Source organism: Dermacentor silvarum, chromosome 2 (genome assembly GCF_013339745.2).
Source record: "Dermacentor silvarum isolate Dsil-2018 chromosome 2, BIME_Dsil_1.4, whole genome shotgun sequence".
NCBI lineage: Eukaryota > Metazoa > Arthropoda > Arachnida > Ixodida > Ixodidae > Dermacentor > Dermacentor silvarum.
Window position 1 is genome coordinate 249,719,523 of NC_051155.1, and position 12,904 is coordinate 249,732,426.

The window sequence follows — 12,904 nt, forward strand, 5'->3', positions numbered from 1 at the left end:
GACGACGGGACGACGGCGCTGGGTGCTTCCAGTGATTTGGCACTGCGGGTTTTAAGGGCCGACGCACCGGAAAACGCATTTTCGTGTGTCTTCTTTTGAGAAATGTCGTCACTTGTACGAGGCAGATCACATTCGTGGCATCAGGTAGTATATAAAGCAGAAAACGAGCGCAAATTGCGATGCAAATTCACCACGCGAACGGAGCTCACCGCCGCAAGCTAAGACGTGGAACTCCAGCAGTTATATTCCACATGCTATTTTGCTTTTCGCTTTAACATTACCGCCTATTTAATCATGGAAATATGCGAATGACACAAAAATTATGGACAGAAAAAAAAAGTAGACATACGTCTTCCTTATTTTGTTTTTTGAGCTGCTTCGCCGATCGCACATGTGTCAGTAAGTTCCCGCTCTCTGTCCATTGTAGTTTTTATCTTTGCAATGCTTCCCCATTCTTAATTGCTTATAAACTAGCCCAATCCTCAGTCACGGCCCATTTTATATAGCTTAGCGCGACGGGAGCCGTCGGTGGCGGCGAGTGTGAACACGCCACTGCGTTGGTGTTCGCCGTCGATGCACAGCACAGTCGTGTGCCGGACGCAACCAGAGTTGGGAATTGCTAGGAAGGAAAATGTACATTAAAAGGAAGACTGATACACTGAAAAGATGGCAAAATGACGACAAATCTGAGTGTTCTCCTTCGGTAATTCCCAAGCTCCGGAGCCGTTACACTGCGGAGGCGAAGACAGGCAAGTGGGACACGAAGCTCTTGCGTATGAACGGCTCTTTTATTAACGTTAGAACAACTAGACTATACCAAATCAGCGTCGGAAATGTACAGTGCACAGCGATTGAAGCACTGGCAGCGCGCGGCTGCCACCGTTTTCTTTTTCGAGCCACAGGTGCGCGCCTTGAGACCAAATGCAGTCATAATGCGTTAGGAAGGTTCTCGCTTTCACTCTGTACCACAATGCATCAGTTTGGGGTCCCCAGCGCTTACAGTCAGTGCAAAAAGCGCTGGCGACCATGCGTTTCGAGTATCGCGTTTCAACTGCTGAGCACTGAACGCGCTGCTGCCTATATACAGACCGCACATATACAGACTTTCCGCCTGAAAAACGCGATGCCGCGATGAACAACGATTGAATTGAATGGCCTAACCAGCTTCAGTCATGTTTCAGTAACGGTTGGTGCACCCGAAAACGCAACATGTTTGATCAGACGTGGTTTCACGGCAGCGCCAGCTGCGCGCGGCCCGGCCGCCACATGCCATTACTTTCGTGGCGCCGCCGCATGAAGGCGCCACCGGTCCAAATTCATCCCGCGCCCGGGACTCGCGTACGCTACGACGTTCTTTGTTCTTTGCTACCATGTTCTTTGGTGTCGAAGCGTTGAATAAGAATAGCGCCGACACCAATACCGCTAGCATCCGTGTGTAGTTCTGTTGGAGCCGCAGGGTCGAAGTGTTTGAGAACGGGATGGGACGTCAAACGGAACTTCAGCTCACGAAAAGCGGACGCACATTCTGGGGTTCAGTCAAATTGAACGCCTTTCTGAAGCAGACACGTCAGTGGATGCGCAATGTGAGCAAATCCGGGAATAAACCGACGGAAGTATGAGCAAAGGCCCAAGAAGCTTCGCAGCTCTTTTACTGAGCGAGGCTGTGGAAAGGCTTCGACCGCAGCCGTTTTCGCTGGATCAGGTCTTATGCCTTCTTTGTCCACTAGGTGGCCTAGAACCAGCGTTTGGCGTTCGCCAAAGCGACACTTCTTGGAGTTTAATACCAAGAGTGCTTTGCCTAGGCACTCTAGCACAAGATTGAGGCGTGCGTTGTGTTCACAAAACGTGCGTCCGAAAATCACGACATCATCCAAATAACACATGCAGACTTCCCACTTCAAACCACGCAGAATGTTGTCCATGAATCGCTCAAAAGTTGCGGGCGCGTTACACAGCCCGAACGGCATCACATTAAATTCGAAGAGTCTGTCTGGAGTAACGAATGCTGTTTTTTCCTTATCTGCCTTGTGCATCGGAATCTGCCAGTATCCGGACCGCAAGTCTACGCTCGAAAAGTATGAGGCCAAAGAAAGGCAATCTATGGCATCATCAATCCGTGGCAAAGGGTATACGTCTTTCTTGGTAACGGCGTTGAGGCGGCGGTAATCAACGCAAAATCGCCATGTGCCATCTTGCTTTCTGACTAGAATGACTGGGGCTGCCCACGGACTACTCGACTCTTGGGTAACGTTTTTCTTTAGCATGTCACGGACTTGGTCATTGATCACCTTGCGCTCCGAAGGGGACACCCGGTATGGCTTTTGTCGCAGAGGCTGGTGAGATCCTGTGTCTATGCGGTGCTGTACACGAGAAGGGGGAAAGGATGGTGGAGCCTCTTGCTGGGAAAAGTCGAACACCGCGAAGTGCTTTCGTAGAATATTCGCGAGCTCCAGACGTTGGTTAGTACTGAGCAATTTGTTTACCATAGCCATAATGGAAGTGTCCGGCGCGCATGCAGCTGAATGGGACTCCTCCGTGGCATCGGGGCCTTCTGCGAGGATGGCGAGCGCCAACACTTGATGTTCACGAATAGCTGCAAGTTTCAGACCCTCTGGTAGTATTGTGGGTTCATTGGTGCAATTTATCGTCCATAAAACAGTACGCCCGTCATTAACCGACAGCGTGCAATAGGGGACCAGAACATTCTTCTTAATGCAACTAAGGGGAACGGGCTCCACGGTAGCATCAAATGTTCTGTCGGTTGCAGGAGAACAGGCGACTGGAACACATTTGGCGGACAACGGCGGTACGACGGTATCTGCAGACACACAAAGGGAACTTTCGCTTTCGTAACACAGCGGGTGATCCACAAATACGTCTGGAAGACTCGTATCTACAGTTATTTCACCCGTTCGGCAATCAACGTTGGCACCACACAGCTTCAGAAAATCGAGGCCCAGAATTGCGTAGAATTGCGTGCCCAGAATTGCGGCCTAATGCGTAGCATTAGGTAAAACTACGAACTCCGCGTTATATGTTTCACTGCCCAAGCTAACTTTCCCACTGCACAGACCTACAGGCCTACACTCCACGAAACATATCGGTACGGTCCCATGAAAACAGCACTTTTCGTCCTAGCAGGCGTTTGAATGCAAGACTCATTACTGAAACGGTCGCTCCTGTGTCTACTAAGGCCATTGTTGAGACGCCGTCTACACGCACACACACCTTATTTTTTAACATACAAATTCGTGGAGGTATTTCTGTCAAAATCGAGGACTGTCCAGCGGCCTCACCTCCAACGGCCGCGCTGACTAGTTTTCCGGCGAAGGTGACGGGTAGCGGCGCCGGGGAGACGGTGACCGGTGTACGCGAGGAGCAGGCGGTGGTGTCAAGCTCCGATCGGAGGCAGGGGAACGGTTTTGCAGTGTTCCCGGGGTCTCGTTGGACATACGGCTTGGATAGGTGTACGCACGGCCAACGCGTTGCTGGCCAGGTATTGTTGATCGGTCGTACCTCGGCGGCTGGCGGCGTGGTGGGGCCGCGTTACAGCGCCTGGCAATGTGGCCCTCGACACCACAGTTGTAGCACAAGGGAGGAGGGCGATCGACAAAATGTCGCTCGAAGCGCTCAGCCGGTAGAGGTCGTCGAACTGGGTATATCATGTCAGTACGCGGAACAGGAGCCGTACGCCACTGTGCACCACGGTTGGGTTGAAAGCGTTGCCCATATCGCTGTTCGGACGGAGACGTCTCCGGATGTGCCCACGTAGTTCCAGCCACGTCGACGTCCGTGACACACACAGACGGTGGAAAAGTAGCGCATGGTGCTGCGGGCGCTGAGTGTGATACTGGGTACGTCGCCGGCGGTTGAACTGTGTTGTACATTAATTCATTGTGTCGCCGCAGTTCTTCGCGTACTATTTCCCGGATAGTAGAGGCAAGGTCGGTGGACGGGCTCGTATCGACGCTGGCGACAGTGGTCACGTTTGCCAGTCGTCCAAATTTGGGTGCGATACGACGGGTCCTCAACGTCTCAAACGTGCGGCAGTGACGCAAGACATCTGAGACGGAGGTTAGGTCTTCTCTACATATCAGGAAATTGTAGACGTCTTCCGTGATACCTTTCAAAAGATGTCCGACTCGGTCTTCTTCAGACATCCGCGGGTTTACAATCTTGCACAGCTTGAGCACCTCTTCTATATAAGTAGTGCATGTCTCTCCCTGACTTTGAGCTCTTTGGCCAAGCGTTCGCTCCGCACGTTTCTTTTTTGCATCAGAGTCGCCAAAACATTTTCCTATTTCCTCAACAAACCGTTCCCATGTTGTTAAAGACTCTTCGTGATTCTCGAACCACATCAGTGCGGTTTCTCTCAGAAATAGGACGACGTTGTCAAGCTTGGTGACCGAGTTCCAGTTGTTATATCGGCTCACCCGATTGTAGTGCGTAAGCCACTCGTCCACGTCTTCTCCCGCTTTTCCCGCGAACGAGCGTGGCTCCATGTAATGTTGTGCGGGTGCAGCTGCCGTTGACCCTTGCGCGGTTGCAACTGGCGCTGGGTCTGGTCCTCCGTGCTGTGGCATGATGACTGTTGTCGGCGAGAGACCGGCAAGGCGGCGGCTCCGGCGAAGTTCAAGCGCTTGGGACTCCGTAGTACGTCGACGTCGTGTACCCAGCACCTCCACCACTCTGTTACGGGTTATTCTGTTAAGAGAGGGTTTCTTGGGACACGACGCAACCGACGGTCTTGAGCGCCAGCCTAGGTTCCGTGTTTGGTTTGGTTTGGTTTGGTGCCTGTAGATATAGCACAACCCACTACGGGGGATTGGCCATGAATCGGGCGGCAGTGGGAAGAAAAATGAAGGATACCTAAATGGGATTTTATTACTTAAGAATGAGATAATCAATGAATTATAATCGTTAATATTAATTTTCATGCTATAGCATCTTAAAATTTGAAGCAAATATTTTTGTTGTCTTGTGAAAAAAAAATAGCATGGCAGTCTCTTTGTTTCCATTACAAAATTAAATATGGCATCACATACGTTCCTATTACAGTGTCCTAGTGCCGACGCCCCCAGAGATAGAATGATAGGTAACGTAATGTTCAATCCAAGTTGGCGAAGGGGACCTTCTAGAAGTCGTTTTCTATGCATGGTGAACCTACGACACTCTATAAAGAAATGATCCATAGTTTCGGGTTCATTGCAATAAAAGCATTGAGGGGAAGGCGCCAAACCAGACCTATGGGTATAGAAATTAAGCCTTGGTATTCGGCAACGCATTCTAGTAAACGACACCTCAAATTTTCTTGTTGAACACCATCTGCTGTGCCAAGGAAACCTAAGGTTCCGTGATCCCTTGGCAAAAACGTCCTTTTCTTCCACACCTCGTATCTGCGTCCCACTACAGATTATGGTACATACCCAAATAACACAACACTTTCACGCTTGTAACAATATATATACTCTAAACAAGTTAAAGGCAAAATAAGATGCGTAGCTGCAATATCAAGCACCGTGAGAGAATATGGTCGTGTGTGAGATATGCGCCTCATATCACATTCCCATATCATGCCGGAACGTTGGGCGGGCCGGCCGTTGTTTCAATAATATGTTAAGCAAAGGAAAAATTGCCATCCACCTGAATGTAGCACGCAGCTGCAAAGTAACCCGTACTGGTTTCTCAAAAAGAAAGCTTCGCAATTTCGATCAAGAGGCATCCCCAGACAGATCAGGGACAAGATAAAAATACCTCCGCTACCCAGAAACATGAACCCTGCCTTTCACGACGGCAGACGTAAAGACAGGGCAGAGGCATTACAAACTAGGTATACTGGTCGACAGGACGTCCTATATACGGACGCTGCAGAATATGACAGCAAAGCGGCATATGCGGCCGTGGCGGTTAGAGAAGATGGAACACCAATGGCGTGCTGCACAGTCAGTGGCGTCGAGACGGTTGAAGCTGAGGAAGTGGCTATAACCTTGGCCGTCAGCCAAAGGGGGGCAAAGGTGGTCATCAGCGACTCCAAAAACGCCGTGAGAAACGGGGGACCCAGACAGCTTGTTCTGCTTGTTGGGCACCAGCTCACCAGGGACTTAGAGGGAACGAGGAGGCTCATTCTGTCGCCCGAGGTCTCACTTACCGGTCGACCCGCGGAAGCTCCCAAGTCACCGAAACTATAAACAGAAGAGGGGATATGCGCGCATACCAGGAAATCACAGTATACTACAGACTAAATCGACAAATTTACCCGGCAGCGGACAGAACACCAAGTAAGAAAGATGAGGTTATGTGGAGGAAATTACAGACGGGGGTTTTTCCAAACCCCGTACTCTAGAGCAAGTGGCATCCAAGAGTATTCGATTCAAAGTGTAAATTCTGTGATGAGGCAGCAAATCTGGTTCACATGGTGTGGACATGTCCGTCTAAGCATGATAGCTCGCGCACTCTAGAATCCTGCATGGGAGGCTTTGCTCCGCAGCCCAGACCCCAACGTCCAGCAGGACATCATCGATCAAGCCCTTGCTGCTGCTGTGTCTCAAGGTATTCCGGCCGACGGCTAGGGGCGACGGTGGAGAAGGATTTCTCTCCCGACGTTGACTGGTGTTCTTTAATAAAGTTGTTCCTCCTCCTCCTCCTCGCAGTTTCGAGGGACGGATTTTAGATGCGAAGCAGCTTATGGTCGGGGCTATGTCCTAGCTATGTCACTCTCTCCCTCCCTCCATCCATGCGCCGTGCGTCGTCCACACCCGCACTGCACATGCGCATCCTCCCCCCTCCTCTCCTTGTCTCATCTCTCCTCTCGGCATTCCTCCTCTCCTCCCGACGCTCCTCTTCTCTCCGGATTGCGCAACGAATGGCAACACCTGCGGTTCTGCGCGTGATAATGCGAAGCAGCTTAGGTTAGAGGCGCGACTGTAGGCGCTGCACACTCCGCTGGGGGGCGTCACTGTAGCTCGCGGTATAATGAGGCGCGCGCGGGCTCCGCTCCTCTCATTGTCCTCCCGCAACACCGCGATGAGTGCCACGGACAGCGCCAGCATCAACGAGAGTGTCAGCGCCGTGGACAGCAACGCGGAGAAGAGGGCTCGAGCCGCTGCCACGAAACGGCAACGGCGACAGGCCGATCCCGAACTTCGGGCTAGCGAAGCCGGTAGCTACGTACCTCAACCTAACGGAAACGACGAGCTGAAAACTAATGGGAACTTGAGTCGGACCCCATGGCTGCTTCGCATACTACTCAGGGTCCCCCTACGGGTAGATGGTGTAATTTTTCCCCTTTCCTTTCTTTCCGAGAAGCACGTGTTTCCTTTTGTAGCTACGTGCAACATTAGAGAGGATGAGAGTTTTCAATTATACATGGTCACTCCAAGCGCATTTCCGCCGTCGCTGTGGACGTCGCCGTGAGGTTTCGTATAAAATCCAAACACGGTAACATCGTCGCCGTACGCTGGATGTGCGAGTGAGAGCTTGCGAGGGTCAGCCGACGATAGCGGGTCAATTTCGCGCGCACGCGAGAGAGAGTGATCAAGAGAAGGAAATGACGTCGGGGCGGAAGAGCGCTTCTGTCGCGCGCGTGGCACCGGGGGGAGGCGAGGAAGGGGGGGGGGGCGGGGGTTCAACTCTGGCGGCGGCTCCTTACGGCGCGGCCGCCGTATCTTGAAAGCGATCTGCGACGTGGAAAACGTGCGCGCCCGCACGGGCTTCATCTTCAAAGCGATCTGCGATGTGGACAAAGTGCAACTAGTGCCGGTAGCTTCGTATGCGCTGTGCTTTCGACGTTTAGTTCGCGTTGAAGCGAGAGACGGCACTAAGGTCAATTCGCTCGCTGCTCCCGCGCCTCCTCACTCCAGTGTTTTGACAGCGAGTTTTCGCGGTCATCGAGCGAGATATGTTCATGTTTACATGAATGACACCGTGCGTGACACCGTGCTTGTTAATTTAGTTACTAAGCGAATGTTTACAAGTTTATACGGCCGATAAATCTACTATCCTTAGTTCGTATAGTTTTTCCTCTCCTGAACGCTCCTCCACGTAGCGGGATTCCGCATAGCTGATTTGTCAAATAATACGTTAATGGACCATAAATGGTCTCTGAAGAGCCAGCCGTGTTCTAGCGTGTCTTTGCATTGCAAAGAATACGGCTGCGCCCCAGTGCTTGTTGATGCTAGATGTACGTAACTGAGTGACCAGCGCTTTGTTGCCTCTTACTAGCTTTTGCGTTTAATTTGTTTAAAGTATATATACATAGAATATCGTTAATTCGAACTTCAAGGGGACCATAAATTTGTTCGAATAAAACGGAGTTCGAACTAAGGACAGCCCCTTTAAATATAGCGCCCGATCAATTGTGCGGTGCAGCGCACAAATCCAATACCGTCACTGGGCTTGCATCTTTTCAGCGCGCGACGACATGGGAGAAGTCCGGGTCCACCTGTATCAAGTGCGATATCTAAAGTCCCTGTATATAAAAAGTAGCGCCATTAGATCTTGCCGCCGCCGCGCTCACCCCGGCGTTTTCTCCTCGCCGCCTCATGTCGCCCCAGCCTCCTCCACTCCCCTATTGGCCAATCCGTGTCACGTGGACGGAGGCGTTGCACTTTTGTATATTTTTTTCTTTCCAGTGTGCTCCGACCGCCATTCTCGGACCTGTGCGACAAAAGTGTTGTACGCACAAAGGGATCAAACGTGTTAGGAACAAGAACTTCGTTGTGATGGCATGCTGCTGCGCCTTAAGTTGCCGCAACCGACAAGGCGAGGGCAAAATGCTGTTTTTGTTTACCATCCGGCGAGCGCAAACGCTTGCTGCACACTTGGTGTTTGCGCCGTCTCGCATCGTCGCGTTGCTACTTACAAAACGGCATTATTAAGGCCAGTTACTGACTGACGAAGCAAAATCGCGCCTCAAAAACTGCTCCGCAGGGCGCGATCGAAGTTTTCCGCGGATTTCCTCTGGTAGCGCGTTATCTGTCGTCTGCCACGGCAGGCCCGACGTAGGCGGCGCCACTGTCGATATCGCGCTTCGATCGCGCTGGCCGCGCCGAGCCAACACCACCTAGAACTCCTAGTACAGTGCACTAGAAAATATTGGGAATACTTCTAGTTCACTGTAACTCCTAGTCTAGGTGGTGTTGGCCGAGCGCGACAGTGGAACGGAGGAGGAGGGAAGTGGTTGGCGCTACTTTTTATATATAGGGGTTTTAGCGATATCGCGCCTAGCGCGCCGTTTGCTGTGGGTAGAGCACTGCAAGGGCCGATTTTTTCAGCCCGGGCCCGGCCCGGGCCCGTTTTTATTGGGCGGCCCGCCCGAGCCCGATCAAAACTTTTATGGCGAGACCCGGGCCCGGCCCGGGCCCGGAAATAATCTACGTTACCCGTCCGGCCCGGCCCGCCACCCCTTTACCTTAGGCCAGAGCCCGACACGAAACCGGCCCGAACCCGGCCCGAGACCGAAAAATAATGTTTTTCAGAGTTGAGAGGCCCGAGAATAACTCGCTGCACGTTACATGCACACCACCAGAAAGCCCGAGCCCGGCCCGGGCCCGCGTCAAAAAACCCGAGCCCGGCCCGGGCACGGGTCAAAAAGCACACGCCGTACCCGAGCCCGTGAAAAAAACTGTTCTACCCGGCCCGGGCTTTCGGGTAAGCCCGAGCCCGTGCAGTGCTCTAGCTGTGGGTACGAGGGAAAACGTGCCGGGGAGAGCCGAGAAGGATGGTGGCTTGACGGGCGCCGTCCTCCCGCGTGCCCAATGTTGTTGACGTGGCCAAGCGCGCGGCATCAGGCGCGCGCTAGGAGAAAGGTAGAGAGCGTAGGTGAGCTTGCGCTAACGTGATCAAGCGCGCGCTAAGGCAACACCCTCCTGAAGGTCTTCTTCCTGCCCCTTTTAAGCCGGATAGGAAAGGAGGGCGCGCGCCGCTCTGCTTCCCGCGCGGCTTAATTTTCCCATTTTTACGCACGTGACATTTCGGTAGATAGCGCCTTTGGCTGGCTTCGGACAAACCTTCGCCTTTGGCTCGGGTTTGTCCGAAAAGCGGTCTATGGGTATTTAGAAATTTTGTTCGAAATAAACGTTGCTTGGTTCTGGAGTTGGAATTCGCGGAATTTTTTTTTTCTCTATTCAAGTACGTAGATCTTTGCCGGGACCAACATATCAGTTCGAATGATCGTGATTCCACTGTATTTGTGATTTCAATAAACCCTCAGTTGATAGTGAGCGCTCTGTTCGTCTCGCTATTCTCAAGAATGAAATACCAGCTCGCCCAGCAAACCATCCTAACGCTTAACTAAAGTGTAACATTTTAGCTTAACTAAGACAGCACCACAAGCACCGTCGCGCTACAGCCACTGTAGTCGCGCTCGCCCACGAATCACGAATGCTTCTTCCTACTCCCATTTCTTTCCATGCACAGATGCACCTCTCGTCCGACTGTCTTGGACCCTCACTCTCGGGCTGCTGCGTTGCCCAGGGGGCGCTGCCAAAATGGTGCTAAAAAGCGCCCTCAATCCGAAACTGGGTAGTACCAAGCTCGGTCGTCTGCTTCGGAAAGCACGTTTACAATATGGACACGCCACTTTCGGTTGTGTTGTACCACGGTTTGCAGCGAATATCGGGCGCCGAAGATTTTTTCAGGGGTGGCACGCTGCGTAAAGGCAAGAAATTATGCAACGCCGTATACGTGTACGCCGTACAAGAAATAAACGGCGAAGTTTTAGCGCGGTGTCAATCGCAAGTGAAGCGAGTGGCGTACGAAGTTGAACTTCAGGTAAGGTTTGCACGCTGCTATATTCAGGCGCACAAACGCGAGGAAATGCTTGCCTATAAATGAAGTCACAGCAGCCATAAGCACACATAACGTGTACGGAATAGCTCGAGCGCACGACGGTACGCGCCGCGACGGCAGCAGTCTTTCAGCATGCCGCGATGTACGAACTGCTCGAGCGCACGATCGACGGCAGCGGTCTTTCAGCATGCCGCGAAACGGCGGGACTCCTGCAATTTTTGTTGACTGCATGCCGCTAGACAAGTAGTTATGCCTGCGCTGTAGTAGCGGCCATCTGTCCCTTTAGCAACTGATAAATAACTGATGCAATGCATTTGAGCTCGCAGTAACGTACGTACGTGCGAATCGCGCGCTGCAGCGCGAGCTCGTGCGCTGCTCGCTTGATGTAGCTCTTAATGACAGCGCTCGAACATCGATGTGCAGTAATAAATACTGCCTTGGTGCGCTGCGTTAACGTATTGGCTTGAGGTCAAAGATGATCACATTTAACTCTCGAACCTGTGTTGCTCGTAATGGGGTAGTGAAGTTATATCCAGCGCGCCCGACACTCCGCAGCGTGAGGCCTTGAAGGAAAACGGTAGAATCTGATGTTGGGATTCAGGCCTTCTTGTTCATGGCAGCCCACGACTCAGCAGTAACGGCGGTGATGCTTTTTCGAGGATGAGCTAGGTCTCTCCGGACCGGTGTCGCCTATGTCTTCTGCATCCAGCAATTTACGTCCCACGGCACACGTAGAGTCCGTTTTCGTTAAACAATAGGCTGCGGCCAGCTCGCAGCGTGGTCTGTGAGAAGTGACGAGCCTTTTCGCACTCGAAACAGGGCAGAAAAAAGTGCGAATCGACGCAAAACTCGGGCTCGAAACGTGCTTCGCCACAGCCACGGCTCAGTACTATACCCAAGCTTGTACTACCCAGATGACATTTTTCGCCGCCACCAGGCGCCGCTACTATACCTCAAACTCCAGCGCAAGACGCCCTACAATCTGTTAAGTCCGCATGCAGACAGCATCCTGGCGTGGTACACCTAGCTCACATCATAGCGTGCGCGCTCGTGAAATGCGGTATAGATAAGCTAGATAATGTCTATAACATTATCTTCAGTGTCTATATATGGAACTATGTGGTCATATTAGGTATTTCATAGGCAAAGAAATTTGCACTTGTTTCTGCGGATGGCAAAACTTGGTCACATGCGCGCTTCACATTTATTAATGGCAGTCTTGAGGACTGCATATGCTTCCTTGGGCAGCGCACGCACGAAACACGTACGAGGAAGACGGGACAAGCGCTCGTCCCATCTTCGCGTTTCGTTTGTGTGTGCGCTGCCCAAGAATGGACAAGTTCCAACTCGCCCGCTTTTCAATCCTTCTGCGGCATATGCTCTGCCAGCCGTCTATTTTATAATTTTAGAATTCCATTTGTTTTTTCCAGGTAACAGCTTTTTCTTAACACGTAACTGCTGCTGTGTCCAATATGTATGCAGTTTCCTATTGCATAGACTTTAATGCAAAAGTTGACATTTCTGAACTGGCTAATCGTTAAAAGCAATGTATTGTTATTCATGGAGAACACTGCTGCTAGTGCTACATTCCCAGTGGCAATTTCACTTTTGCTTTACCGAGAGCATGTACGATGTCTCACCACAGCAGCTGCCATTTTTAGCCAGCACAGATTTTGCAGCCCACAAAGCACTCAATACACACGCAGAAGTGGTAGTAGCGAGTGTGCTCTGAATATATATATATATATATATATATATATATATATATATATATATATATAACTTCAAGGACACTAAAGAGAAACACTGAACCAGTTTCGATTGATAAATCGTTCTTTCAAAACTTTTTTTTTTTATTCGAAAAGAAACTGAAGGTCAAAGTTACAGATTTTCTCGAGTTTCAAAGTACATTCTCATATTTGGGCAGTTGCAGCCCTGCAAAAGTTGAAACATGCTTAGTATTCGGCTCTTTTAGAATAGCAGCTGTCAGTGCATCTTTCCTGATAAAAAGTTAATTGATAGTAAAATCCATAATGTCATGGCAAGCAGATGCACTAACTTCAAGGTGGCACAGACATCAGTCTCTTGTTCTTGTGCCTTTTCTGGCGTACCAAAC